Source organism: Dermacentor andersoni, chromosome 1, assembly GCF_023375885.2.
Source record: "Dermacentor andersoni chromosome 1, qqDerAnde1_hic_scaffold, whole genome shotgun sequence".
Lineage (NCBI taxonomy): Eukaryota > Metazoa > Arthropoda > Arachnida > Ixodida > Ixodidae > Dermacentor > Dermacentor andersoni.
In genome coordinates, this window is record NC_092814.1 from 229499030 (window position 1) to 229525940 (window position 26911).

At 47.7% G+C, this 26911-nt stretch overlaps 2 protein-coding genes across 5 annotated transcripts in view; one reads left to right on the top strand and one right to left on the bottom strand.

Moving 5' to 3' along the window:
- Positions 1 to 14316, top strand: part of noc (no ocelli) — a 155054-nt gene extending 140738 nt beyond the window's left edge. For all 3 annotated transcript variants that reach the window (XR_011895901.1, XR_011895900.1, XR_011895902.1), the window contains 2 exons: positions 9321 to 9427; positions 14018 to 14316. The gene's annotated coding sequence lies outside the window, so the exon portion shown is untranslated. The remainder of the gene's footprint in view (positions 1 to 9320; positions 9428 to 14017) is intronic.
- LOC129380986 (uncharacterized) overlaps positions 1 to 26911 on the bottom strand; it is a 46855-nt gene that overhangs the window by 5707 nt on the left and 14237 nt on the right. The window lies entirely within an intron of this gene.

Consider the following 26911-nt stretch of genomic DNA (forward strand, 5'->3'; position numbering starts at 1 on the left):
GGCGGCGGGCGCCGCCGCAGCATACGCGCGCAGTAAGTAGCTGCGAGCGAGCCGGCACGACGAGCCCGGCGGAGAGTGTCCCGAAACCACACGGCTGTCGGCCCTTCTTCCATTACAACGGGGAAAGTGGCGGCAGGGGCAGCAGAGGACCATTCACGCAGGTGAGGCTAGCAGCAGCCTTCTCCAAGCAGTACGTAAAAGGGACTGCATAATGATAACAATGACAGCAGGCGGAAACATAACGAAACGAACATCTTACCGCGCATAGAGAGAGAGAGAAAGAGAGTGATTGCGGTAACGACTCTTCTTCATGCAGCTAGCATCATTAGTTCCGTGCAGCATAGAGCGAACAAATGGGAAACGGCGACGCAACATGTAAGAAGACCACGTCTGTACGAACGAAGACGTGAAGCCATGCTTGCGATTCCTGGTTGAAAGCGCTGGCGCTTTCTTTGCACCAAAGCGGTTCAAAATGCGGCCTCGGCCCTTTAGAATTCATTTAAGAGTATGACACACACATAGGAACTGTTTTCGAGGCCGGCGTTATGTAGTTCCTTGAATCTGTAGCTTGAAGATTAACTCCTCTAACGTCCGAATGAGTGCGTCTAGCGGATGTGCTGGTGCACGGTAGTATACTCGGGCGACTATGTGCTTAGAACACGGGGAGGGTTCGTCTGTCGCCATTGAGGCTACACCGCCGCCATCGGTCGCTGCTTTCGAGAACCACAGCGCGGGAACTGCAATTTGGCCCCTGGGTGACGCCGGCCATAATGAAAGGTCCCGCGCGGCGGGTAATCGAACACGCCTCCGGCCCATAAAGGAAACGGAGCGGACTTGAGAGGCGACAGAGGGTACGCCGCGCCGACTGCGCATGTGGAGGCCGGACGTGTGTACACGGCGCGATAGCCGATTTTGCGGCGCCGCCGCTGACGCCGCGCAGATGCTGAGGAATGACAAATGGCCTTCGGCGTATTCAGCCGTCCGAGGTTGACTTCAGCCGCAAACACTGCATGCTGGCGGATTGCGACAGCGACCCCCTCCGCGCTGCACTGTACGCACCCTTGGCAGACACCTGGGGCTCCAGACCTGGGTGGCAAGTTGTGCTTGCGCGTTCGTGCGAACTACAGTTCCAAGTGGCTATAAGAGTAGGTAGCAGTGTGGACCTCAAAAAAATTTATATTCTGGGCAGCACCGTGATATGCGCTGCAGTTTGCCAGTGGTACCTTCGTTACAGTGACGTCTACATCGCTCAAGTTGCGTATCGGCTGCATTAATACAGCACAGCGTTTTCACTCACAAGGGCGGGCGCCGAGCACTTCGTGCCCGGTGTGTGGACGGTATACAGCGGAACGCTTGAGCACTTGGCTATCCAATGCCCGACTTGCCACAGCTGTCACTGTGTGCTCCTGAGCAAGTTCCAGCTACTTAATCTTGCTCGAATGGTGCTTAAGGATTTCTTGTTTCCGAATGTGTCGTCACAGTGAAAGTCGGTCAAGGCTTTGTTGACCCTTTTACGTGGCAGTGGCCTATTAGAAGGACTATAATGATCCGGTCCTTTTTTTTCACGCCTTTCTTTCCGCTTTTCTTTCCGTCTTTACTTCACCTTTCCCTTCCCCCTAGTGCAGGGTAGCAAACCAGAGGCCTTAACTCTGGTTAACTTCCCTGCCTTTCTCTCATTTGTATCTCTCTCTCTCTCTCTCTCTCTCTTGTTTCCGAAAGATCGTGCTTTAGCTCGACATGAGGCTCACAAACCATTAAAATGTTTCTCATCCTCGGAACTAGACTCTCATCTGTGATAATCGTGCTCTGCATGTGATGTTATGTGTTGTGATGTGGTTTCCTCTGCTTTTTGCCTTTCTTTATCTCCTTGCTCCTATCTTTCTCCCTGTTCTTTCTCCTATTCAAGCGGGTGGGCGTGGTATCTCCTTTAGGAGGCAATTACTAGCCGCCTGACCAATAAAGTTGTCTCTCTCTCTCCTTCCACTTCTTGTTCTCTCTTTGTGGTGTTTATACATGTTTACGTGATTAATATAATAATAATTCGTGGCACAGAAACGGATCAAGTGCAGCATGTGCGATGTCCGTTATGCTCAGGTTTTCTTACGGCATTGTGTTTTCTTTCTTTAATCTTTTTCCTTAGTCCATACGCTTGTGAACACTTTCCATCTTCGTATGCTAAAGAATGTGACCAATGTGGGTTCAATCTTCGGTCACACTGCAGAAGCGACACTGACAGTGGATCACATAAGATTACGGAGGGTTGAAACCCGCGAAAGACCAGACAGCTCTGTTTAAGACTCGTTGAATGAAAGGGAAGATCGCACACGATGCCTCGGTACGACGGATAACTTTACTATTGGTGCACGGTCAGGAATAGTCGATCGGCAGTGCTCTCTTGTATGCATCACATGAGAGCCAAACGCTTAATAGCAATGAGCCTGGTCAAGAATAAAATGCAACATGTATTGAGCTTCTGAGCTTTGTCAAAGCTAGGTAAAATTTGGCGTATGACTATACTGTGTCGAGTTGGTATAACAGGCGCAAACGTAGCGCTTTCCTTGTTTTTATACACCTAACTCTTGGATCAAAAAGACGACTAGCGATCAATCTCGCGATACCGCTATATCGTGCGTTTATGGCTATGATATAATCGAATAGTGCTATTCTACTAATATTCCCGGATCTCTTCATATGCTCTTTTGAGACAGTGGTCACGCCTATAAAATCTACGAGTGAGTTAGTTAAAACGAACGGTCTTTATTATGAGACAGCTGGACTCCCCACAAGCACTCAGCCAGCTTTTTTCTTTTTTTTTTTTTATAACACCTCTCGTAAAGGCGTTGATACAGTCCATCTATGCTATACTTTTCTTTCTGGTTGCGAGACCCCATTTGCGTTACAGTTTACAAAGGCCCGTTGTAGGGAAGCTGTGACGACGGCCACCGACGTTGTCTAGCGCGGCAAGCGAAAGATCACATTTGCGACGTTTATGCCTTGCACCGAAGCACGCCAGAGTACTAGCCTACACAACATTTGTTCGCCCCGTCTTAGAATACGCTAACATCATCTGCTTTCCGCACACATCAACTAACATATCAAAACTAGAAAAGATGCAAAGAAAAGCTGTGAGGTTCATTCTTAACAAATACAGGCCCTATGACTCCCCAGAAACCTCTTAGCTTATGCAGGTCTTAAAACAATATCTGTTAGGGCCAGACAAACCCGCTTAAAATTCATCTACCAACTAATGCACGGCAGTTATAAGACAGACCGAGCTAAGTACGTTACTTTGTCTACATCACGTCTACCGCGAAAAAAAAAAGCACCCATTTACACTAAACAGGTACAGTGTTCGCAATGACACGTTAAAGTTTTGACTTTTCCCACGTGCGATCCAAGAATGGAATCTCCTCCACTCAAACCTAGTTTCCTCTCCGTCACCTTCATCTTTCATCAACCTAATAGAGGCATCAAATACAGGATACGCCACTTAACACACCCACATATCTTAACTGTAACACTTATTTCTGCGCGTGCAATTTCTCCATTTCAAGCCCCACTCTGGCCACTTCCGCGAGGTTATCTGTTAGCTGTATACCTTCTCTAATCTTACATGGGTCTTTCATTCGCTATTTTTTATACAAATTCTAGTAATGCTATATTTGTTACTGAGCGATATTGTTATACCAACCAAAAGTATTGTATTTGACATCGTCACTGGTGATTTCTGCAGTAGTTAAAGAAGCTTGTTCTCTTTTCTTTCTCTTTTACTGTACCATGTAGCATGACCTGTTCGTTTCTTTTTGTAAAACTGTCTAATACAATGCCCACTTGCTTTGGTCTCGCTGAGACTGGCAGTATCGGAAATAAATAAATAAATAAATAAATAAATAAATAAATAAATAAGTAAATAAATAACGCACAGGCGGCAGCGGGGCCCCTGCATGACGCTACAGTCGAAGCTCCAGCCGGGTTTGTCCGAGCTCCTTTCGCTAAGCTTTCGTAGCAGCCGACACGGCTTCTGTCACTTCAGTCTATCAAAGCTTCCCTAGAAAAATCTTTTTCTTTATATACATTAAAAAGCTTCACAATTATATAGTACATGTGAATAGACTCATAATGAAAAGCATTTGCGTATGCTTCAGCGAAAATTTTCACAAATGCGACAACGTTGCAGATGATCTCACAGCCAAGAAGCTTTGGCATGCGTATACATAACCGATAGGAAAACGTGGGAGAGGAACTAACCCAAAGAGAATCACCGCATGGAAAGAAGATGGCACAACAGCTGTTATGAGGAGAAGAAACGCTTTCATAGCACACCGACAGTTCTGTCAAGGACAAAGCAATTTCCAAAAGCAGCGTGGCGTTTTTCTACCTTATTCCAAGCAGTAATTTCATTATTCAAGGCAGAGGAGGTCTGCAATTGCATGATGATATATAGCCCATACTACGATTATTTGAAGAGCGGTTACCCTGTTATTAATTCAGTTAAAGAGAATGTACCAAGTGCGGAACGAGCGTTTCTTATAAGCCGTGACGACCCCCGTTGTCCTGGTGGAAAACCATGTCGTGCAGATTCATCGTGATATTACACTGCCGGAGCAGACAAATATTACTTTCGCACCGAGGACTTTCAGAGACGTGGGATCATCCTTGACGGTTGAGATAGTAGCTGTAAATGCAGATGATCATCAGTTAGAAAATAATGGGACAAGGTGTTGTTTAACTTTTATGCCACATGTGTAGGCCTTCAGTAGCAGTGTCTATTGTTTTTAGATGGGTTTGGCTTTCACGTTAGTTCGTTATATGCCTCCGGCAGATAGATACGCGCCCGAGTTCCTCGCGTGCAGAAAAAAAAGAAGCGAAAAAAAAAGAAACTAGCTGAGCCAGTCAATGGATAGTAGGCACGTCCGTTTATGTTAATCCTGAATTGAATTCTGGGATTTTACGAGCTACAGAAACCACGATTTGATTATAAGGCACGCCGTAGTGGGGACTCTGGATTAATTTTGATCATCAGGGTATCTTTAACGTGCCCCCAACGCACGGGACCTGGACGTTCTTGTATTTGGGTCCATCGAAGTGCGGCCGCCGCGGTCGGGATTTGATGCCGCCACCTCGTGCTTAATAGCTCAACACCATAGCAGCTAAGCCACCGTGGCGGGTTATTGTTAATTCTGATACTGGTACCGCTTGCGATATCCCTGCAAATCCCACTTTGCGAAGTGTGCACCACGTGAAACACCGCCGACGTATTTTGCCGCTCATTTGAGCGAAGTCGTTGTCGAAGTTTGCTGTAAACTCAAGATTGCTCGTATAAACAAACTCGATTTCGGCACCTGATGACTTCATTTTGAGAATTACAGCACCGTGCATTGAATAAATGATTCCAAAAAGCTGGTAAGGTATATTTATAACTGAGCTCATCCGCCATTTTGGTCGAAAGTATTGACTTCGACTGCTGCGAGCAACATGTTACCCAAAACAATACAAAGCAAATCAAGACAAAGCCCTCAAAGCAACAACAACATAGAAACAAAGAACAATGGAGTCCGATTGCATACTGCGTCTTCGTTGAAGCATCCTGTATAGCCACGTATACCATTCGAACAAGTCGGTGAAAGTTACAGGGAAGAAAGATGACACATACTTGTAATTCTAACTGCAAAAGCAGAACACGTAACCAGCGAAACCAGTAATTGGTTTTCTTTTATGGAAAAGACGATGTCGCAGTTAAGCACTGCACCGTAGTCAGCCTCGATAATGTGCCACGCTGAGAGCAACAAGGTGAGTGCCGAGGCTGCACTCAATAAATCTCGGAATTGGCGTCGTTTAAGGAACCGATGAGGCCCTATTAGAATAAATTATTGCCGTAAGTATGCTAATGCTACGTGAAAGGTCCGGCTCGTTCTAAACCTGCTCCATTTGCCAGGAAGTCCTAACTCACCCTGACGAAGCTCGCTTTGCTTAGGAGTTCTGGTGTAATTTATTGCGTGTTGCTCGATGTTTAGAACGATATATAATTTCTTTCTTCATTTCAGCAATCGTTAATATGAAATACATTTTTAAGAGTTAGCCAAATTGCCTCCATTCGCCTTGTTAAACACTTTGAAGTAGAGGAACTACCTACTTCATAAATGTCGTGTCGCGATTGCGTTACAGCCGTTAAATATCGGTGCTAGAGAAGGACAATGAAAATGCATGGTAACATAATTGGTCTGGCAGAAACGATATGGCGTAAATCTATACCCTTTTGTCGTAGGAGCTCAAGGGCTTCTGGAACATAAGGATTTGCTTCTATTGTCTGATGAAAACTCTGAACGTCTGAGTGCGTGTAAACTTCCATCAGACTAATGGCATGATCGTTATGCGAAAATTTATTTTTATCATTGTAATAAAATAAGCATCGCCAATATATGGTAACGTCAACTGGCCGCCGCCAAGAAGCCTGTCCAGATTTCACCTGAGTGGCGTGTTCATTTTATGAAGCGATCATAGTATCGGCAAACAGGTTTAGAGGTGAAACCACTGCAAAGGATTTCAAAAGCACGAGACATCACTCCGTCTTCCTCCCTCCCCCCCCCTCCCCCCATCCCGCCTCCACCTCTCACAAGCCAACGTAATTGCAAGTCAATAAGCCGGAGCTGATAATTAGAGTCTCACTTCACGTCATCGGCTGCAGAGGTTCTTGACACATTCAACGACGCTTCGCATATTTCTTTCTTTTCGCTGGAAAGGCGGCACTACATACTATAGTCGACTAGCTGCGAAATTCGAAGTCGAAGGGAGGGTTGTACAGGGGCAAGCAGAGAGAAACTGCCGTTATGAGAACCTGGGCAGCGTAGCCAGCTCAGCGATAAGGCTGCCAACATGAATTCATGACATGTCAGTATAAATTACTCCCCTGACACTCCCTTATCTGTTCCCGTGCGTGGCCAAAGTTGAAACCAATCCAACCCCTCCGCGCCCCGAGTATATGAACAGACACGGAGGCGCACACACGCTCGGAGCACGCCCTCTAACTATTGCACACGACGGCAGGATAGGAAACCGCGCGCGTAGCTTAAATGATTTTGTTATATCTTTGTTGTCCCCTCGCTGAGGAGAAAAACAGCCCAGGGCATTAATTATCGCGCTCACGTGTGTGTGCAGAACGGAGAGCCGGAAAGCCCCAAGACCATGAGCGCAGAGACGGCCGCGGCTCGCGCGGTGTTATTCTGCGCGGCTGCGTACGGAGCAGAGGTGTCTGGCATCGGCTGCGCCACGTGGCTTGCCGATTGCCAGAAAATGCTGCTGCACTAGGGCGGTGTCCTATAGCAGGTGCTCCTGCCTGTGTCCTGTTCGGGGTTTTGCGTTCCACGACAGCGTGGTAAGAAAGCTAAGCCTGTTCATTGGGTAACCTGTAGAGCTGTAGGTTTGACCACCCATGGTTCTTTAGCTTGCGCCCAAAGTGTCGTAGACGAGCATTTTCGCATTCCGCTCCCATCGCAACGCATGCGGCCGCCGCGGCAGGGAAATGAACCCACGACCTAGTATTCAGCAGCAGAGTCACCGCGGTGGGTTCGTCAAACGTACCTCCTTTGGAATGACAGGCAAACCTAACTATGGTTTAGAATGCCTCCACTATGCGGTTACAATTAACCGCAGTCATAAATACATGCTAGTATATCTTAAATCCGGGATGGGGCTTTCTTTTATTTTTCTCCTTTATTATTATTATGATGTTAGTTCGTGTGCTTGCGCGAGAATGTAGGCGGGCTCAAATACTACTTGCTCAGCCCAGTTAAGTTGGTCACAAAGGCTTTTAGCTTCTGAATCTAACTAGAAACCATTCTTGCAGGGAAATAAAATGAATTCAATTGAATAATGATACCACTCTGTAGTGCAGTGCGGTTATCTTTTGTCAGTAGGAAATTTAGATCACGCTGAAATGCCTTGGGCTACTTCATCGAATCTATACTTAGCACTTTCAAATGAACTTTACCAAGTAACTATTTGCTTCGTCTAACGTTTTGTTTTGCTTAGTTTACAGGCACGTTGAAGAGTGAGAAATGCTTTGAGCACTTGTCCTCCTATAGTGGTCCGCGTCGCTTAAGCCACTTAAGACGAGGCTTCAAGGATTTAGAGTGTAGCCGAGATTATGTTCCTAAGGTCGGGGTTAGTCGACAGCGTGATGCTTAATTGCGTCGCTTGATCACATTGGGCATGTAGCCGCGGCAAAGACCCCGACAGGAATAGAAGAAAGAAACTAAGGGCCATATTTTGTATGTATTCTTTCTACACGATTCTATATTCAATGTTTGTCATCAAGCCCGCCGAATGGGCCATCCTGGCGACTGTAGGGGGAACAGGTTTCGTGCAAAACGCTGACGGAAGGCTGAAATAATATAAAGTGAGAAGAATAGTTGAAGTATACGGCCCCCGGTTAAATATGTAAATGTTAGGTTTTACAGTTGCATGATGGATACAAAGTTTGCGCAAACATTTGCCAAAGAATATGAGACATGTTGAAGGACACGATCTATTCGATAGCCATATAAGGGAGCGATGTAAGGAATTGATTTCAGCTGCCGGCAGCTTGCATCGAAGAAAGTTTTGAAAAGTTCCACATATCCTTGAGTTGCATATTTAGTTACCAGAGCAAATTAGACGCAATAGAGTGGTGAAAACAGGATATGCCCTTTGTTTCTGAACACCTACACTGTATGTGCGAAAAAAAAAAAGAATGAGTCGAAAAATGTCCACAGCACGTTCAGTAAGGTTTGCATGTGTATATATACGTACAGTACAGTTATATTGACCCGATGTATTGTTATGTTTACTACGTGTTATGGCGGTTATAGAAGCTCTCATAATATTTATTGCTTTGTGGATAATTGCGGGCTAGGCAGGCTCAGCCAACACTAGTAACATTTTGAGAAGTCGCGTAAATATGCGTCATGAAAATCCCCCAAAGTACCTCCTACGAAATGCACTCAGCAGTTAATAGAGACGAAGTTCTTAAGACTGTATTAGCAACGAACGAACGAACGAACGAACGAACTTTTATGAATAAAGAATGATAAAAAAATTGAAGAAAGAAAAATAAAGGAAATAGAAAAAAGAAAACGAGGAAGAAACCCAACCCAACCCAACCAATCTGCTTTGACGGTAGCCATTTCATGCTTACACCTACTTTCGATTACGGGAGAGCTAGCATTTCTTTCTTTTATGACTGTTCGACAATGCGTGGCTCCTGGTGTGTTGGTCGATTTCTACGAAGTATCATGGTGTCTGTGGAAGTAATTATTATTTTCATTCTTTTCTTGTATCTGCAGCCTTACCGAATTCGCGGATCCTGAGAGTGGGGCCCGCTTGGAACAGCCACAATCTCGGGCCTTCCTTCTAGAGGCCACGAACGCCTTCGAAAGACATACACTGCTTGGTGAGGCATCTTCGACATTTCCACCTGTGACCTCCGATGGCGAACTCTGAGTGCACTTCGCCGCCGCTTGCGCTGCGCGTGCGAACGCGAGGTGTGCCACTCCGCCGCCGCGCAGGGCTCCTTCGTGAGGAGTGGAAGAGGGGGATCGCACGGAAAAAGTGCACGATGGAGAGAGAAAGGGGGAGGGAGCCGAGTGGAGGAGGGGAGCAAGTCTGACCTGTTGCCGCCCGTGCGCTCGCGAAGCCTACAAATTCCGTTCACGGCGCCCATAAACGCCGGGGCAACAGGCGTCCGCGATTCATTACAACCGCCGCGAAAAGATCTCCCATAAATCCAAAGGTGTCCGCTGATGCAGCGATCGCAATCCACCGGAGTATAGAGACCCCGTGTATAGGCGCCGTCCTCGCGAAGCGCCCACCGTGAAGAGGGGGCCGCACGCACACTGACATAGCCGGCGCGTTTCCGCTGCTGACTGATGCCGCCGTTACGTGCTGCCTGCGCCTCCGCGGCGCTTTCTGGGCGCGCTGCTAAGTTTACACTTTTTTCTCGCGTGCACGCGCTCATGTCCGTCCGTGCGGCGCGAAGGCAGCCATCGGGGGCATCGATGCTGGAGCACGCTGAGAGAGCAGCGCTCACGATGGGGCGGCGCGCGGCGATTGGGCCGGCCGGCCGTTTTCAGTGGAAATTTATTAATCCAATTAACCTTCACACGCTGGCGGGCTCCAAGGCTTCGGGACGCAGCGCACCCAACGGCGGTGGTTAATGACTGCGCCATAAAGAGGAAAATGGCCGATCGTCCCCGCTGATCCGGACCCAGAGAAGATTTACAGCGCGCGAGGGGATAGCATTTCTTCGCTCCTCACCACGCAGCCGTGGGTGCCGCCGCCGCAGATATGTGGACAACATCGAATGAGGGGGTATTCGCCGCACGCGGTGTAATGTACAGCGGAGGCCTCGCCCAGGATCCCTTCGTGCACGCAGCCTATGCGCTCTTTCAATGCGGCTCCCTTCGATTATTCATTCCCGACGCCCTTCTCGAGCACTTTGAAAAGGACCGCGTGCGATTAATGCGGTACTGCAAACATCGCGAACGCCCTCTTTCTGTTCATCGGTGGCTCTTCCGAGTTGACCTATCGAAAAAACTCCGTTGTGGTACGCACATGTATGAGTATGCAAGCGTTTGAATCCATTCGCTGAGGCCGGGTATTGTATAGAAGCCACGCAATAAACTTGCGGCGCGAAAGCGCACGCGTGTTCTCAGCATTGACTGGAAGAATTAGAGGAACGCGTGGTTTAGCTATGCGTTCAGTGAGCGCTAATAATCACCGTTCAACGCCTGCGTATAACAAGCGCTTCTTTGGAATGTCTGCTCGCGATGTTTTCCTGGGAAACAACTGGCGTAAGGCCAAACATGCACGGCAGGAGCGCAGCATAGTTCGCATGTGTGTATGTGGAGCACATGTTGCGCAGCGCGTTTCGCATGTGAACTCATCTACTACAACCTACTTATAGGAATAAACGAATACGTACTACATTTCGGAGTGTGCCACATATATTGCACACTACTTGCATCGGTTCGATTCTAAATGGAGCGTGGGCACTCATTTTTCTTGGTTCTTTTTCGACAGCTTACAGTTTTGATATCCCTATAACCTGTCTTTGTTCTCATGCGTACTTTGCGAGGACTTTTTATGTAACACCTGAGTAGAACCCTCGTTTTGAAAAGGTATGAGGACCTTTCTTGGTCGCGTCAGAGCCTAAATTCCACGCCTCTGCGAGTTCAGTACTTACGTATAATTATATTACTGTCAAGAGAATTTTTTCTCCGCTAAACCGGTGGCGTCAGGCAGGTTACTTGCTATCTGCGTAACATACCTCCTATCCAAGAACAAATTGGCAGGTAGGGAGAAACAAGCAGCAAAAGCACCCCACAAACTTTTGTTGAGAAGATTTACGAAGTTATTCCTTGATAGTGCATACAATATGCCCAACACGTTCTTATACACCCACTTACGTGAAGGCAGAGAAAATGAATAAGGCCACCTACCAAGAATGTCCAGTCCTGACTGTCATGGCTGACGGAAGTGACCCATCCTTAATGTGCGCTCAGAGTGGACAGCTCCTCGAGTGAGGTCTCTGTCTTCTGACTCCACAGCGCAACGGCCTGAAATGCGGTGTTCGAGTGTAGTTACCGCGCCTGATATCTGTGATTCGCAGTCTACTAAGTCATCCTCGTCACGACGTCTGTCTAGTCCGAAGCGAAGCTGTAAAATATCGCTGTCTTAGCCTCTTCATACAACGGGCCCACCTGCTCCCACACACGTTCTCCACACATCCGCAGAAGCGTTCGGGGCCCTTGTGTGGCCCGCTGGCGTCTTCTTACGTATAGACCACCTCCAGCGTACGCTTTGAAAGACTCGAGGTAAGCGAAAAGTATCAAGAAGAATCGGTGGGAGATAAATTGAAAGATGAAAACTGAGGCTCTCGAAAGAAAAAAAAGAAGTAAGGAAGGAAGGGGCCAGAGGAAAGAACGAAGGCGAGAAGAACAGGCGGAATGAAAATGTTACCACTCAGTTCGTGCTCGCCTGTACGGTCGACCGTCCATGCGAGCTGTCACGGCGCGTTTAAATTACAAACCTCGGCGAAGACAAACCGCCGTGAAACGCGCACCTCGTTTCTTTTCGCCCGTCTCCCTCTTTTACGGCTTGTGCTTTTTTTGTTTTGTTCCTTGTTCTTCGCTTTGGGTGCGCCGTTCTCTCTTGCCCTCAGCGCTTTTCGTGGCCTGGTTATCGATGAGGCTTGCGCGAGTTCGTGGCGATCAATCATACCAGGATTGTTCTTAGCGTTTCGCTCACCCTTCCGGACTTCGCAATGGTCAGAAAGGGGCGCCCTTTGAAACGGGAAGTGCCTCTGCGTTAATAATGTATCCTGTTCGGACGAGCCGCAAGTTGTATAGTATACACCAGCTGCCGTGGTATCGGCACCGGCCGCCGCTTCCTTCGCAGAGCTCTTCCTCCCCACTCCCCTCCTTTTTATTATTATTGTTAAATCCCTAGCGCTCACATGTTCAACTACAGCGTGTGCGGTGTACGCGTCATGAATACACATTTGCTTTCGGGCTCCCCGCTTCGCTATATATGGAAGGGTTATATGCAAAGCTGGATGTTCCAAGTGTTCCGCAAGCTGTTATTAGAGTGAGCATGCGCAAGGCGACGGCGGTGAAAACTCTAGCACGGCTTGCTGTAACAACTTGCGGAGAGAAAGGAAAGGCCGAGAGAAGCATATGAATTAGACTTCTGCGTAAAACAATGACCACATTATTGAAAATAAGTGATTTATCCGCAATTCACGGGAACAGATGGGCTAAAGAACTTAAATAAATGTTGATAATAATCATGAGTGTGAGGTGAAATGGATGGAATGGTGCCGGTACAAGCAAAGAACATAATGTTTACAATCTCAATACGCGTTTAAATGAATGCAACGCTAGTGCATCGCGTTTCGTAGTGTATCATCATAATGCCATGCGCCAACGCTTACATGTGGCATATGAAACTTCGTTTGAACATGTCCGTAAAGAGCTCGTGCCTGTTCTTTAGCGAGCGTGCCTCACCTGTGAATGGAAGAGCGCGAACACCACACGTAGTGATTTCGTTTCTTTGCTCCTTGCATGGTGCTACGCGCTAGCCGTTTACATTAATTCACCAGAGTCGGCTTCACCCACTCAAGCTACCTTGGCTAGTGCATTAAGGCTATGGGTCCTTTTAGCGCCTCGTCACCGTTTACATGATTGTGATTCGCTACAATGATGGTGCGAAACGCGACTGTTTTATTCATGTAAACGCGTCTTAAGGAGTACTGACAAGAAAGTTTGTCTCATTTTTATTGCTTTGTTTGATAGCCATCGACCAAGTATTTACACTATGGAGCCTCAATTCCCGGATAGCTCTACAACGAATTAGGTGGGTTACTTTTTAATATTAGCAGTACAAAACGCGTCCCAAGAGCAGCGCGGAATGGGACGTGAAAGCAAGAGACTCATCACGTCACCAAAACCTGTTTGTGGTGGTCTCGTGGTAACCAACATCACTGAAATACGAAGTTCATTCAGCACTATAGAAATGATAATGGATTAGCGTGTTGTCCTGCGTTTTCAATAGATGCTCACAACTGCATGGAAGGGCTAATTTGGCAGCTTTCATCGACAAGATGATTGTAAAGCTTTCACCACCACACCGGGCTTAACTGGCAAGCTCTTATTGTTCGTGATAACACGTGACTGTTATCTCCACTTTTGGTGGCATCCCTCCTTTCCCTCCTTTCCCCTCCCCCTCCCCTCCCGAACCGCGCTGCGCTTGACAAGCATTTTGAACGGGTCGTATAAACAGCACTGTAATTAATTATTTGCGGCACTTTTGATCAATAGAAGCTTTTATAATGTAGTTTTAAAAGCCAGCACCATCAAGAGAGAGAGAGAGAGTAGAAAAGAAAAAAAAAAGAACCCGGGACACAATATTTTCGTCTCAGTACTCCTTAAGGAACGCACAGAGTGGTGCCTACATGATGACACTGTCCTCTAACATGCTGCAGGAGACAAAGACTTAGGGGCAGCCTCATAACCAAGTCACCAGGGCACAAGACAGTGAAGGTGCCGCCTCGCTGGACTCACTTCTACGGGCCAGTTCAGACATCCGCAACGCTGAAACATGTTTTCTCTTTGTATGATTCTAATACACCTTCTAATAAACTACTCGAGGAAAGGACTGTTACATATTGAAAGGCGTATAAACACGCACAAGTAAAGAAAGAAGAATACACTTTAAAACGCACATTTCAAGAAATTCAAGCGCATGCAGAAGATACACACAAAGGAATTTTTTATGCTTCGAGTGATAGTACCGGTGAGTGTCTATATTGGAACAATGTTTCCCAAGCGTCGATTTTTTTTTTAAGGAATAAACAAATTACCACCATATGCGTCGGCATCGACTCCGGGCAGCTTAACAGGGCTGGTGTTTTCTCAAACAAGGGCATTCAATATATCTCTGACATATCTTAAAGATCGGGTACGCTCTACGGTCGCTGATGGCGCTCAATACCCTTCGTGGCTATTGGTCATGGCCGAAGGGACGCAGTGGCGATCAACCCTCGGTAACTGACATTGTTGTATGTCATATACAGTCTTGGGTCAACCGGTGCCCTACGCGCCGCCGTTGCAGACTCACACTGCGCTTCGCCAGGATTTTTTGCTCTTCACACCACGATGAGAGTGGGGCGGCACGCAAAGGGCGTTTAGATTGCAAGGTTGTCGCAGCTTCGAGAGGATTACCGGTAGAAAAGAAACAAAGGTGTCCGAAAGGAGAGAGATAAAGAGAGAAACGCCTGTTGTTTGCTACTAGGACGCCGCCATGGACAAGGCGCAGCCGGATTGGCCAGAGCTCGCGCACCCTATAGGAACGAAGCGGGCCGGAGCGAGCAGTGCCAATATTTACAGGCGTTCACCGATCCGGAGGCTGACCCGAGGTTATTGGTTGCTGCTGCAGACGTGTGCTGGGTGTGAACTCTGGTCCGAGCAATAAGATGCTCTTAGCAGAGGGACAGCGCGCAGCCGTCCGACGCCTCCTCGCTTTTCTCTTCATCAGAATCCTACTGGGTGCGCTGGGTCGGGATCGGCCCGGCCCCGGATTTTCCGGCTGAACGACCGCACTGACGGGACCGAGTGGACAGGGAGCCCTATTGTGCGATGCTCGAGAAGGACTGCCGCTACGAGTCGGACACGCGTCGGGAACTCGGGCGCCGTGTGTTTGCTGGCAATGCCAGTCAGTCAGCGTGTGTGCCTGCGCGCGCCTAGTGTATATTTATACACTGAAGCTTAGGAAATCACCTGGAGCGTAAAGTGAGTTGAACAGCACACTGTGGGAGCAGCGGGTACGAAAGGTTCAACATCGAATGTCGTCCAGGGCTACCGGCAAACGGAGTTGGAGTGACTTCCAATGTGTCTCTGACAGTTATGGAAGCCAGGTGGGCTTCTATCTAGCTCAAACACGACCGCGTAAACGAAATAGCTGCAAATAGCCATGCGAGTGGGCACCTGCAGCAACCCGCGATTGAAACAAGCAAGCATTATAATGAGGGACTGCCTGTGATGATTTGATCATGCTCGATTTAGGTGGAGTTTATTAGGAGGCACGCGCATTAGTGTTAAAATGTGTTAAAGACAGCCCATGTTTATGATACCATGTGTACGTGTTTTCCATCATACGTATGCAGCATATGTGACGCGGTTAGCGGTATACACTTACTTGTTGACGCTGATATTACTGGAAAAGTATACGGCATATATAGGTATTTGCGAGCTCTTACTCATTGATGCAACCTCAGTCCAATTGAGAGAATTTTCTGCATTGGCTTCCTGACGTGTTGCAACACGTGTACTCTCGTGAAAATGGCTCTTGGCCTACTTTGCCTGCCACTAACAGCATAACGAGAACTATTGAATAGCGAGGGCTCAAATGTCCAACTCTTAACCCTTCAGCAGAACCATTAGAGAAGATGGAAGGCCTTTCCTAATCGATATCAATGATTTCAGTGTTTCTTTCTGGGAAGGAACATAAGTTCGAGACAGCCGCCTGCCACAACTGATTTTTTTAGACACGCTCAGCTATTTTTGTGTAAGTGCGCTTGGTAGGTAGACATCCATGCGCAGAAGCAGGTAAAGGGAACTAGAACACAGTTCCCAACCGCTGGCATCTAAAGGTGCTTAATCACGGCAACCTTGTTGCGCGTGACCTTCTATTTCTCCTTACACTTCTCTCTAAAGCTGGCTTTCGTTCTTTATTTCCTTTGACCAAAATAAGTTTCCGCATCATGAGCGACAAGATGAAAAACGGCGGCTGCACTAGTAGCAGCCGTCAAGGAACCCGTAGTAGCGGGTGCGCATCGAACGCGCGCGGCTCGGAGCCGAGGCGAGGGGAAGGCGCGCTTTGCGGGTTCAGCTGGTTGCGTCTGTTCTGCGACGCCGCTGCGCTCAAAGGAGCCCGGGGAACGCAACGCAGCTATGGGCGGCAGGCCGCGTGCCCTATTGCGGCCTATCCATCATGTGCCGCTGGCTCATGTAGCCCGGAGATCTGTTGCGGAGCGGGGCCGAGGGAGTCGGGCTGTGACTCCGGCATCGAAAGCTGCCACCGTGGCAGGCCGCGGCAACGACGCCCGAGTTGCGGGGACGCTAGGCTTCGCGGATTGCGCAGAGCAGAAGTGCGGTCTTCCGCACAGTTCGGAGCACTCGTTGCCGGAATATAGGATGCTCCGCTATTGTCCCGCTCACTCTTTGCCGTTGGTTTGTACCCTTGTTCGCTGCTGCAGTGTTTCGGCCCTGCACGAATTTGCCTATTCCCTACTCTAAGGCTATTCGTAATTCCTGTACATGGGACGCCTTTCTACAAGTTCAACCACCTTGACAGCATTCCACCCATATGAGCGCTATCATTTTGTTGAGATGTATTCCACCTGGCTGTGCGCATCTTATCAAGTGGGCTACCCTTAATACATCGTCGTGCTGTTCATTTCTTGTTCTTCTTTATTTTATTACATTGTCGTGCTTTTCACTTCTTGTTCTTGTTTTCCATCTTTTGAAAAATTAAATTCTGGGGCTTTACGTGCCAAAACCAGATCTGATTATGAGGCAGCCGCAGCGGGGGGGCCGCAATTATCCCAGCGCCGCATGATCTCGGATACAGCGACTGGTGCAATAGATCTGCGATAATGAGCAGGTCACCTGACACATGCACTGTGTGACCGTTGCCTCGGTGTAAGTGCGTAGACGACGTGCGTCATCAAACTTCTCGTTCCTGTTTGACATTTTATAAGCATTTGAGAATCGCAGCTAGTACCTCAAGTCACGTTCCAAGAAGACGTGGCTGTCGCTTCGTTCCGCCATTCTGTTCCGCTAAAATGCATGCCGAAGTATATCTTCGTCACATTCCATTCCAGATTTATTGAGTGTCACTATCGTTAGCTGTCACCGTTGGATCGAATGGAGCCATCTGACATTTGCTCTTCACGCTCATATTGTACTTATAGTATATGACGGTAACAAGTGCAAAATAAGTTTAACATCTGGAAATATAAGGCTATAGGCGAATTAGTTCTGGAAAATCGGGAAGGTGGATGAGTTTCACGAAAGAGGAAAATTGTCATCCAGCTTAGTGTAACACCCCCTACAAAGCAAACCCATACAGGTTTCTTAGAAAGACAGCTTCGCAATTGAGGAAAAATTCGTCCTGGTTTCCTTTGTGCTACTCTCCCGTGGATGACAATTTTTGTCTTTCACAAATGGCTATACTTCTTTCCCATGTAGGTCCTGTTATTAAACTGATACTTCGTTCTTATACTGACTGCAGACGGGCAAGAGGAAAATTGAAAGTAACAAATGGAGAAATCAATGAAACGCACTAAAACTTTGTAACTCTCCGCACAATAGCGAAGGGGCTATTTTCAACAACGTGCTCAGTATCGCGACGTGAAGTTCCAAAAACCGGATTCTTCAGCGTATAACTGTATTCGCTGCGTACACCATCTCTGCATCATAACAAAGCTGGCCAGCTTTAGTTTCCGCGGGTCAGTGCTGCGCTGCAAAGCCAGAGGCGGTCGTTACCGTGCTGTTGGCCCGGACGACGCCATACCGATTCCTCAGCTTGTGCCGCGCCATACATTGAAGACGGGCGACAACTTTGTCGCGCGACTTGTTCCATATTACCACTGCTGGTGCCACCCCACGCGCTGCACCGGGCACGTACTACGCCAGTGGGCGCCCAGATCAAAACATGCCCGCACTGACTGCTGCCTCCGATCAGCGTTGGGTTGCTCAAATCGACGCTGAAGTTCGTGCTGTACAAATGATGTCTTTCTCTTCTCTTGTCCGTTTGTCATTTGGCTTGCAAGTTTTGCAACCAGCGATCTTCGTTGTGTGGCGTCGGCCCGTTTACTTATGTGTAAATTGGGCGTTATAAACCAACAGGGTCTTTTACAACTAAAAGAAAACACGTACAAAGGGCTTCGGAATGTGGCACTTAAACAACAGGCAATGGTTTTTTACTCATTCTATACGCACGCACGCACGCACGCACGCACGCACGCACGCACGCACGCACGCACGCACACACACACACACACACACACACACACACACACACACACACACACACACACACACACACACACACACACACACACGCACGCACGCACGCACGCACGCACGCACGCACGCACACACACACACGCACGCACACACACACACACACACACACACACACACACACACACACACACACACACACACACACACACACACACACACACACACACACACACACACACACACACACGCACGCACGCACGCACGCACAGCAGACGCGAAATACAGTAAAGAAGAGCAAGGAGAGAAAAGGGCGCGCATGATATCCGGATAATCCAGTGATACAATAACTTTTTAGGGCACGGCACTTTTTAGCGGTGTCTGATGTGACTAGTAAACGGGGTAGCACGGCATGACCAGACGTTGTGTCATCAATGACAGTGATTTCGACGAGCGTTCACTGCACCAGCCGCAGGAGCTACTGACGCAAGTGTGGGGCCGACCGAGGGAGATTTACTACCCGGAAATGAAACTTTGGCATAACACCAAGGCGCACGGAAACCAAAAGGCTAACAGAAAGCGGAAGGCTTACGAAAGAGTGTAAACACTCTTTCGTAATGCTCGTGTTTTTTTTTTTCTCTGCTTTCAATCCTTTTCATTGGACTCTTGACGCTAAAGCGGGTACGCCTGAGCACGTGTTCTGCATTACTCGCACTTACAGGAGCTGAATGGCATCGCGAGAGTGTAGTTGTGGAAAAAAAAGCACTGAAATGCAAGAAAAGGAAGAGGAGTGTATGAAGAAAGAAGTAAAAAAACCAGGATTGCCTTCTAGCCCACAGCAACAGTGGAGAGCAAAAATAGAACAATTTTGGTGTACGCCATTATGATAGATATTTGGCAATAAGGACTGTAGCTAGAATGAAACTGCAATATGCACCTTCAGGTTTCAACCTGTGGGCCACCTGTGCCCGTATTCACAAGAAGGTCTTACGCTAGTGCAGTTCATAAGAACGAAAACGTTTCAATAGCGACAGCGAGCATATTATTAGGAAAGGCCTCCGGCCGATCATAACACGTGCGTGCGAACAAAAACCTTTGTGAATTCGGGCTCATGGTGCGCAACAAAGAACGCATTATTCTGTGTGGAGCGATCAGCAGACATGGGACAGCGACAAACGTTTCAGTAGCATGCTTATTACCAAGTCCCAGCGGAGCAGAAAACCACCACGTGTGCATTGGCGAGAACGAATCCGGCTTGCGTTGAACATTTTGCTGTTCGCCTTCTCTCGTGCTGTGTTGCGTATCGCAATTACCCGTTGACGTAATTAACAATGTGTTGACACCTAATAAAGTGCCTCAAGTTTTCACCATGGGACTTGAACGGGGGGCAACAAAGAATGTAGGCACTTAAAGAAGTAATTGCCTACACAAGAGGAAAATGAAATGCGCTAGGAAAAGTAATGAAAAAAAAATGGCCGAGAATGATTGAGACAGCCAGGTCCGACTATATATATATATATAATCTAAACGACAGGGCAATTTGTCTTACCTGCTCCATTAGGAGATACAGATCGGAGACAATTTTTTTCCTGGCGTGCGTTTTCTCACCCACGTCGTTCAGCGAGCGGCAACAAGGGGAAAAACAAGGACGGAGTTTTTTGAACGAGTGCGCTTGCCGACTGCCAAACAGTCTGCGACTTGCGTCAGCCCAGGCGGCGTGCGGCTCGATGCGGCGGGGCCGCTGCGTGCGTGTATGCGTCAGTTCAATCCTGAAGGATGACCGAAGTAATCCGGCTCGCGAGCGAAAATAATAGGAAAAGACGAGCTTAGGCAGGCGTGGAGAGTAGAGGGAAAGGGAGAGGAAAAAGAAAGATGAAAGCCTGGAGTGCCCGGCGGACCTTTTTCGCATACGTGTAAGCACTGTCGAAGCGGGAGGCAGGGGACGGGGGTTGGACACTTCGGCCCACAGTGTATGTACTTCAGCGCAATGCTGCTCGGCAGCTCGAGTAGACGGGGAAAAACGAATCGGTTGTGGGCGCCGATCTCCGTCTCTGGCGGCGGTCATCGCGACACGGGGAGGAAATATGGCGGCGCGCGTTGTCCCACCAGACGCGCAAGACCATCTTCTCAATCTAGCAGTATTCTAGACATTATAGCAGAAGAGATGCATTGTTATAGTGTGCTGCATCCACTTGCTACAAAAGGCCACAAAAGCGCTGCTGCGATATTTGAAAGCTACTGGATTGAGTCAGCGTCTGTGATCCAGACTGAGTGACCGACCGATATCGCCAGTAGAATTTCTCTTCTTTTAATCTTTCCGTCCCCTTTTACCTTTCCCCAGTGTAGGGTAGCCAACCGGGCTCAGTCCTGGTTAACCTCCCTACCTTTCCTTTATTATTTGCTCTCTCTCTCTTCGGCGAATGATGGTTTCGATGCTCGGCACCACGGCGCTGCCTTGTAGGTTGAGCGGCCCTCTGCTGCGCAAACAGCAGGCTTTCCAGGCACAAGCCTGAAACTGGACGGTTAAGTTTTGCGGGTGTCGAGAGCTGCTCTTATTGGCATGCATCCATGGTGCTTCTGCGAAGCCGACGAATGACACCGGCGACTCAGCGTCTCATCCTTGGCGTGTCGCACGTAACTTGCTTCTTTTGTAACCAATGTTTGAAACAGCCTCCGCCGCACGTACCTGTCATGCCGCGCGCATTGGCGACAGTGGCGAGGGCAAATAGAGGACACCGCGCGGAGCGGCATGCGCGTTGGTACTCCGCGTATCGCATATGCGAGCTGTGGCTTGTCATCGTGTATATACGCCAATGAATCTAGTGCTGCCGTCAAAGCGCACCACTGTTTTGGCACTTAAACATAACATGTTCATTTTGCTAGTCGTTTGAATGACACGCTGTAGCGCCGCCAGCGTCGCTAGGAGTTATAGAAGTGCAATGCCAACTGTTGCCTTGATCTGAGCAGTTCCTGCAACACACGCAAATTCTACGTCTGTAACTTTCGTTTTCACGTTAGGAACCTTTAAAGTTATTTGCAAGCTATGTGTGCGCTGGTACACAAATTCAGTGGTGCTGTTAGCGGCACCGGGTTAAACGTTCAGCTGGTTATTTATTGGGTTAAACTTATTACCTCTATTCAGGTAAAAAAGAGGGGGGGGGGGGCACGGAAGGGAGTATATTTTCTCGAAATAGATAGGTAGTTTTAGAATGCAGCCAAAATATTTTTATTCAAGTAACTGAAGTATTACGCCTTACCTATAAGTGTAGCTCTACATGTGGCTGTTTTCCAAGTATTTTTGTCAGCTTTTGAGCATTAAAAATAACTCTCATACCCGCGTCACACGGAGACTTTCCAACAGCTATCGGGTCGATGATTTTCGACATTCTCAAACTGTATCGACTTGAGAGATTTGTATTGTCGCTACACGGCAGACTCGTCGGCCGTTGCTTTCTTTAGTTGTCAGACGCCAAGAGCTTCTGGCACCGCCGTCGCAAGCAACAGTTCTGCGTCCCCGAAAGTGAACCGGCCTAAACATGCACAACACGTACAACTTGAGCATGTTTTCGTGGGAAGCCCGCGCACGCATATCTGTGCGGAAAAAAAATGAATGCAGGTATTTTACGTGCCAAAATTCTGATATGATTATGAGACGTGCCGTAGTGGGGCACTTAGCATTAATTTTGACTACCTGCGGTTCTTCAGCGCGCACCCAATGCACAGTGCACACGATCGTTTTTGCATTTGGCCTCCATCGAAATGCGACCGCCGCGGCCGGCATTTGAATCCGCGCCCTGGCGGTTAGCTGCGCAACGCCGGAGCCACTACGCCAGGACGGCGGGAATCTATGTATACAGTGCGCTGAAGCATATTTCATTTTCCACGCAATCAAAATGCGACCGCTGTGCTGCAAAATATATACCGATTCGTTCGCTATAGGTAGTGTATTGCATAACAGGCAGTCAACAATGTTTCCGCCTGTGCTGGTATTTGTTTTCATCAGGCTGTTGGTTGGCAAAACTTCTATACTGACGTATTTGAATATGCAAAGTAAATACTTGTTTCGTCAGCTCCGTCTGTACTGTCTCATGTAAGGCAAGTACACGTCACTGTGTCAAAAGAGCTGCTTGTATTTTTGTATTGTCTGTATACTTCAACATCAGGACGAAATAAGAGTGTGTGCAGATACATGACCACCAAACAAAATATAGCTACTATTTCAGAGGTCTAGAACTCTTAAGCTCAATACAGCTTGCCGTAACTTGTACGAAGGGAGACCCAAAAGTACGAATTTTTTTTTTTATAAATCACATATTTTGTTGAACGTCCCAAACTCTAAACGACCTTATAGAACTCTCCCTGAAAGGCAAGGGACTTGTGCCATCGCTTTGTATAAGTGTTCAAAACTGTTCAGCAACTTTTCTTGCCCCGTCTACATCATTAAAGAGCTTTCTTTTAGCTCTAAAGCAGCACTTCAGAGTCTGAGTTTTGCCCTATATCACCGGACTCATGAGCATCTGGTATATAAGACAAGAGAGGATCCCACCATCAAGCCATCGATAAAGCGCATGAAATTATGTTTTAGTGGTTGCCTGGACATACCGGCATTGCTAGTAATGACGTCGCCGACGAAGCCGCCCAGTCTACCGATGTAGGAGTCCAACCAATTCCGATCCCCTTGTCCCGACCCGACGCTGCAAGACAACTTCATTTCCTGGCTGAAGCTTTGCCATACAAATATCGGTCTTCTCCCAACCTCCCGAAGTGTCATCTTCATACACTTGGGGCGCTATAACGTAAAACTATTCCAAACTTTTCTATTCCAATTCTGCTATCAGCCCTCCACGATTGGTCAAAAACTTTTTTCGACCACCCCCACTTCACCTGTCTGTCACGCGACATCACGAAAACCGCGATACCTCCCCATCTGATATGATGTGTACACACTGATTATGCATGATTTGACAGAAGAAAGAAAAACAGTTATTTCTTATTCGACCCCTTTTCGCCATTAGCCCTCAGCTATTGGTAAAAAGTTTTCGGGCTGCACCCACTTCACCTGCCTGTCACACGACGTCACAAAACCGCAAGAACTCACCGCGTCAAAGTGACGTGTATGCGATAAAGATGTATTAATATGCCGAACAAAACTGAATTTTCTTCGGAATAGCCGCAGGCTGCCCCGTTCCGAAAGGAATAGAAGACGGCTGCCGCCGATCGCTCAGACGCTGGCTACTCGCACCTGCCGGAGAGCATGGGTGTATTTGCGTATAATAAAACTTCTTGCGTGGCCGTGTAACGTTTTCGAGCATTTTCGGCACGTTTACCCCCTCATTCTGCCAACTCTTATTTGCTGAGGGTCCGTTTTAGCGTCATTCTTGAGCTTCCGTTGCATGCCGCCGCGATTTTTGACCAGCCACCGCAAGCTAAGTAAGGGAAAGCCGACCAATCGTAGCCGCCGGCACCACCCTCTTCATCAGTTATCGACTTTCAGTGCAGTGGCTCAGCCCCATCGAATCCCTCTCCACTTGAGCGTTCTCTTCGCCTCTTGTCAGCCAATTAGATACGACAAGCCGCTCAGTGTAGGCAATGTTATTCGTTTTTCAAGCAAACAAAAGTGACCTCCTATGAACGAGGAGAGGGTTTGATTGGTCTGTTCAGACAACCCTGTGGGTGACCGCCCGGTGCTTGCGTCGGTGGTTACGCAAATTTGACGTCAGGAAATTGGAATAGAAACATATTGGAATAGTTTTACGTTATAGGGCCCTTGATTCAATCCTAAAGCTACTAGTGGCATCAAAGGTTTTCCATTCTGTGGCGACAATGTACTGCCGCCTCTGGCTCTGGGTGGCACTTACAAAGGTCTACTCGTTCTGCATCGAAATGGGACATGCACCCATGTGCGACTCTCGTAGAACAAAAGCAACTATTGAACAGATTTTGTGTCTTTGTACTCGGTACGACGTCGAGTGTGAGCCTCTCCGGACTGCACTGCACCGGTTGAACTCTAGCGCATTTTCGGAAATGAAGGTTATTGGTCAAGTTGACAGGTCTGGTTTACCGTTTCTAGACTCGGTGCGCATCTTCAAGTGTGCGCGAAACTGTGCTCCTTCTTTTCATCCCTGTATCCTATCTGCCTCAGTGCATGAAAGAAAACCGGGCGTGCATCTAATTAACATCCCTGCTTTTCGTCGCTGTTGTTTTCTCCCTCTTCCTCCCTCTTCCTTTCCTTTAAGGCGTTGTCTCGGCTTCTTAGATCGCTAGGGGCATGATATATACGGGTAGTATGGGGAGAGTGAGGTTATCCAATTTTTGTCAGCAAGAGCTGCACGCGCAGTGCTGTGTGAGCGGGAGCATTGTCGTGGTGCACACGCCACACCTGAGCTCTGCAGAACGGGCTGTTTTCCTCGAGCTGAATCACGCAACCGCTCGTGTACTTCAGCGTAAAAATGCTGACTCTGATTTCGCAGTGTAAATTAAAAATTACGAAGCTTATATAGAAAAAAATTGCCCAAAGATGTAACATAACATGATGGACACACGTTATTTGACGTCGGTAATAGCAAGATCGATGCAGATAGCGACAGAGAGAGGAAACAAGAGGTGAAGAGCTGAGAGGTTATCCAGATAAACTGTCCGGGTGGCTACTCTGCACTGGGGGATGGTGTAACGACAGAAAATATGAGGAGAGAAAAAAAAAAGAAAATATGGAGAAAGTCTGTCCGCATGGACTCAGTGAATCCATCTGACAGCGACTATATATATATATATACATACATTTTCAATCAGTCCCATACTTTAAAAAATCAGTAACGCTAATTACAGCTATTCGGGCTGACGTCGTTCGATACCAGGATGCGAGAATTCTGTTTTTAGTAAGGGGCCGGTTGTCAAGCTTGTCGGCCGTGGTGCTGATGCGATAGAGGCTAAAGACAAGACTATGCAGTGAGCACACGAAACTTCACACAAGGACCCTGTTTGTCCTAGTGATGGAGACGATAGCATAGAACGCGCGCCTATAGTGACACTAGTCGGTATTAACTCTCTTTCCGCTTCATTAAACACAAAAAAATCTAATCACTTTTGGGCACGCCAGCGTATCTGTTACAGTATTCGTGACCTAATATGAAAGTAATGTTCAAGAAGAGGACGCAAATTACGCTGTCAAAAGCTACATATAATATGAAAACATATTATATACCTGTCGTGGTAAAAATGCGCGAAAATGTCGCATGGGGCACCCGTAGATTCGCAAATCATCTCTTCATGCTTAAACAGTGCCTGATATTCCTATACTTATCTAGGGATAAATGCTCAGATTGAGCAGGGCTGATCCTTGGAAATTATTGCTAATTCTTGGGAAGCAACTGGCGCAAGTCCATTTGTTGTGTCAAAACAAGTAGAAATAGCTTAACGTCCTTTGTAGCTTTTCATGCACAGGATGGAGCTGTGCCAACGCCGCTTCTGTTATAAATGAATTCCTCTGCCAGAATTTAAGTGACGCCATTCGCGGTCCTTAGCGATCCATCTCACAGACTGGAAGTATCACTCTCAAACGGCCGCCGAATGGATAGTGCTCAAATATTTGCATGCCAGTTTCATTGCTTAAAAGTCGACCTCATTACTATTAGAAAGTGTCCGCTGTACAGCCACCAGGAAGCTCTGGTAGAGGCCTTGTATGTGTGCGTGAAAACATTTATTGTGATGAGGTCCGGAGGCTCGACTTCTTAAGTCAAGGCGGGCCGCTCCCACGTTGGCACTGTCAGGCCAAGCCTTTCAGCGAGATCATGGGCCCTCTGGACTGCCCTTAGTTGGTCCTGAAACAATGGGCTTTGAATCCTTTTCTCCCACTGTGTCCATTCTTCAACGAGGTTGGGGAGAGTCGCGGGACACCCCGGCAGCATATGTCTGATTCCAATGATGCCATTACAATCGTTGCAGTCCATCTTAATCTCCCTCTCTGGATATGTTTTATTAATGGTGTACGGTGTGGGATATGTACCCGTTTGCAATAAGCGCAGTGAGACTGTCTGAGCCCTGTTCAGTTTTGAATGTGGCAATGGGAATTGTCTGCGTCCTAAATAGTAATGTTTGGTAACGTCATTGCATGTTATTAAATGACCTCTAGATTCCGTGGCTTGATGGTGAACGGCTCGGTTGGGACTGTCACGGTTAGCAAGTCCTCGTGCCAAGTCATGAACAACCTCATAGAGGTTTACCCGACTCTCGTCCACTTTCCCCATATGCGCAGGAAACCATCGGATTTCAGTTCTCGTAATCCCAATGTTTTCAAAAAGTTTAGCTGCAACTCCAGCTACGTAGCCTTTATCAAAACACTTTACAGCGGATTT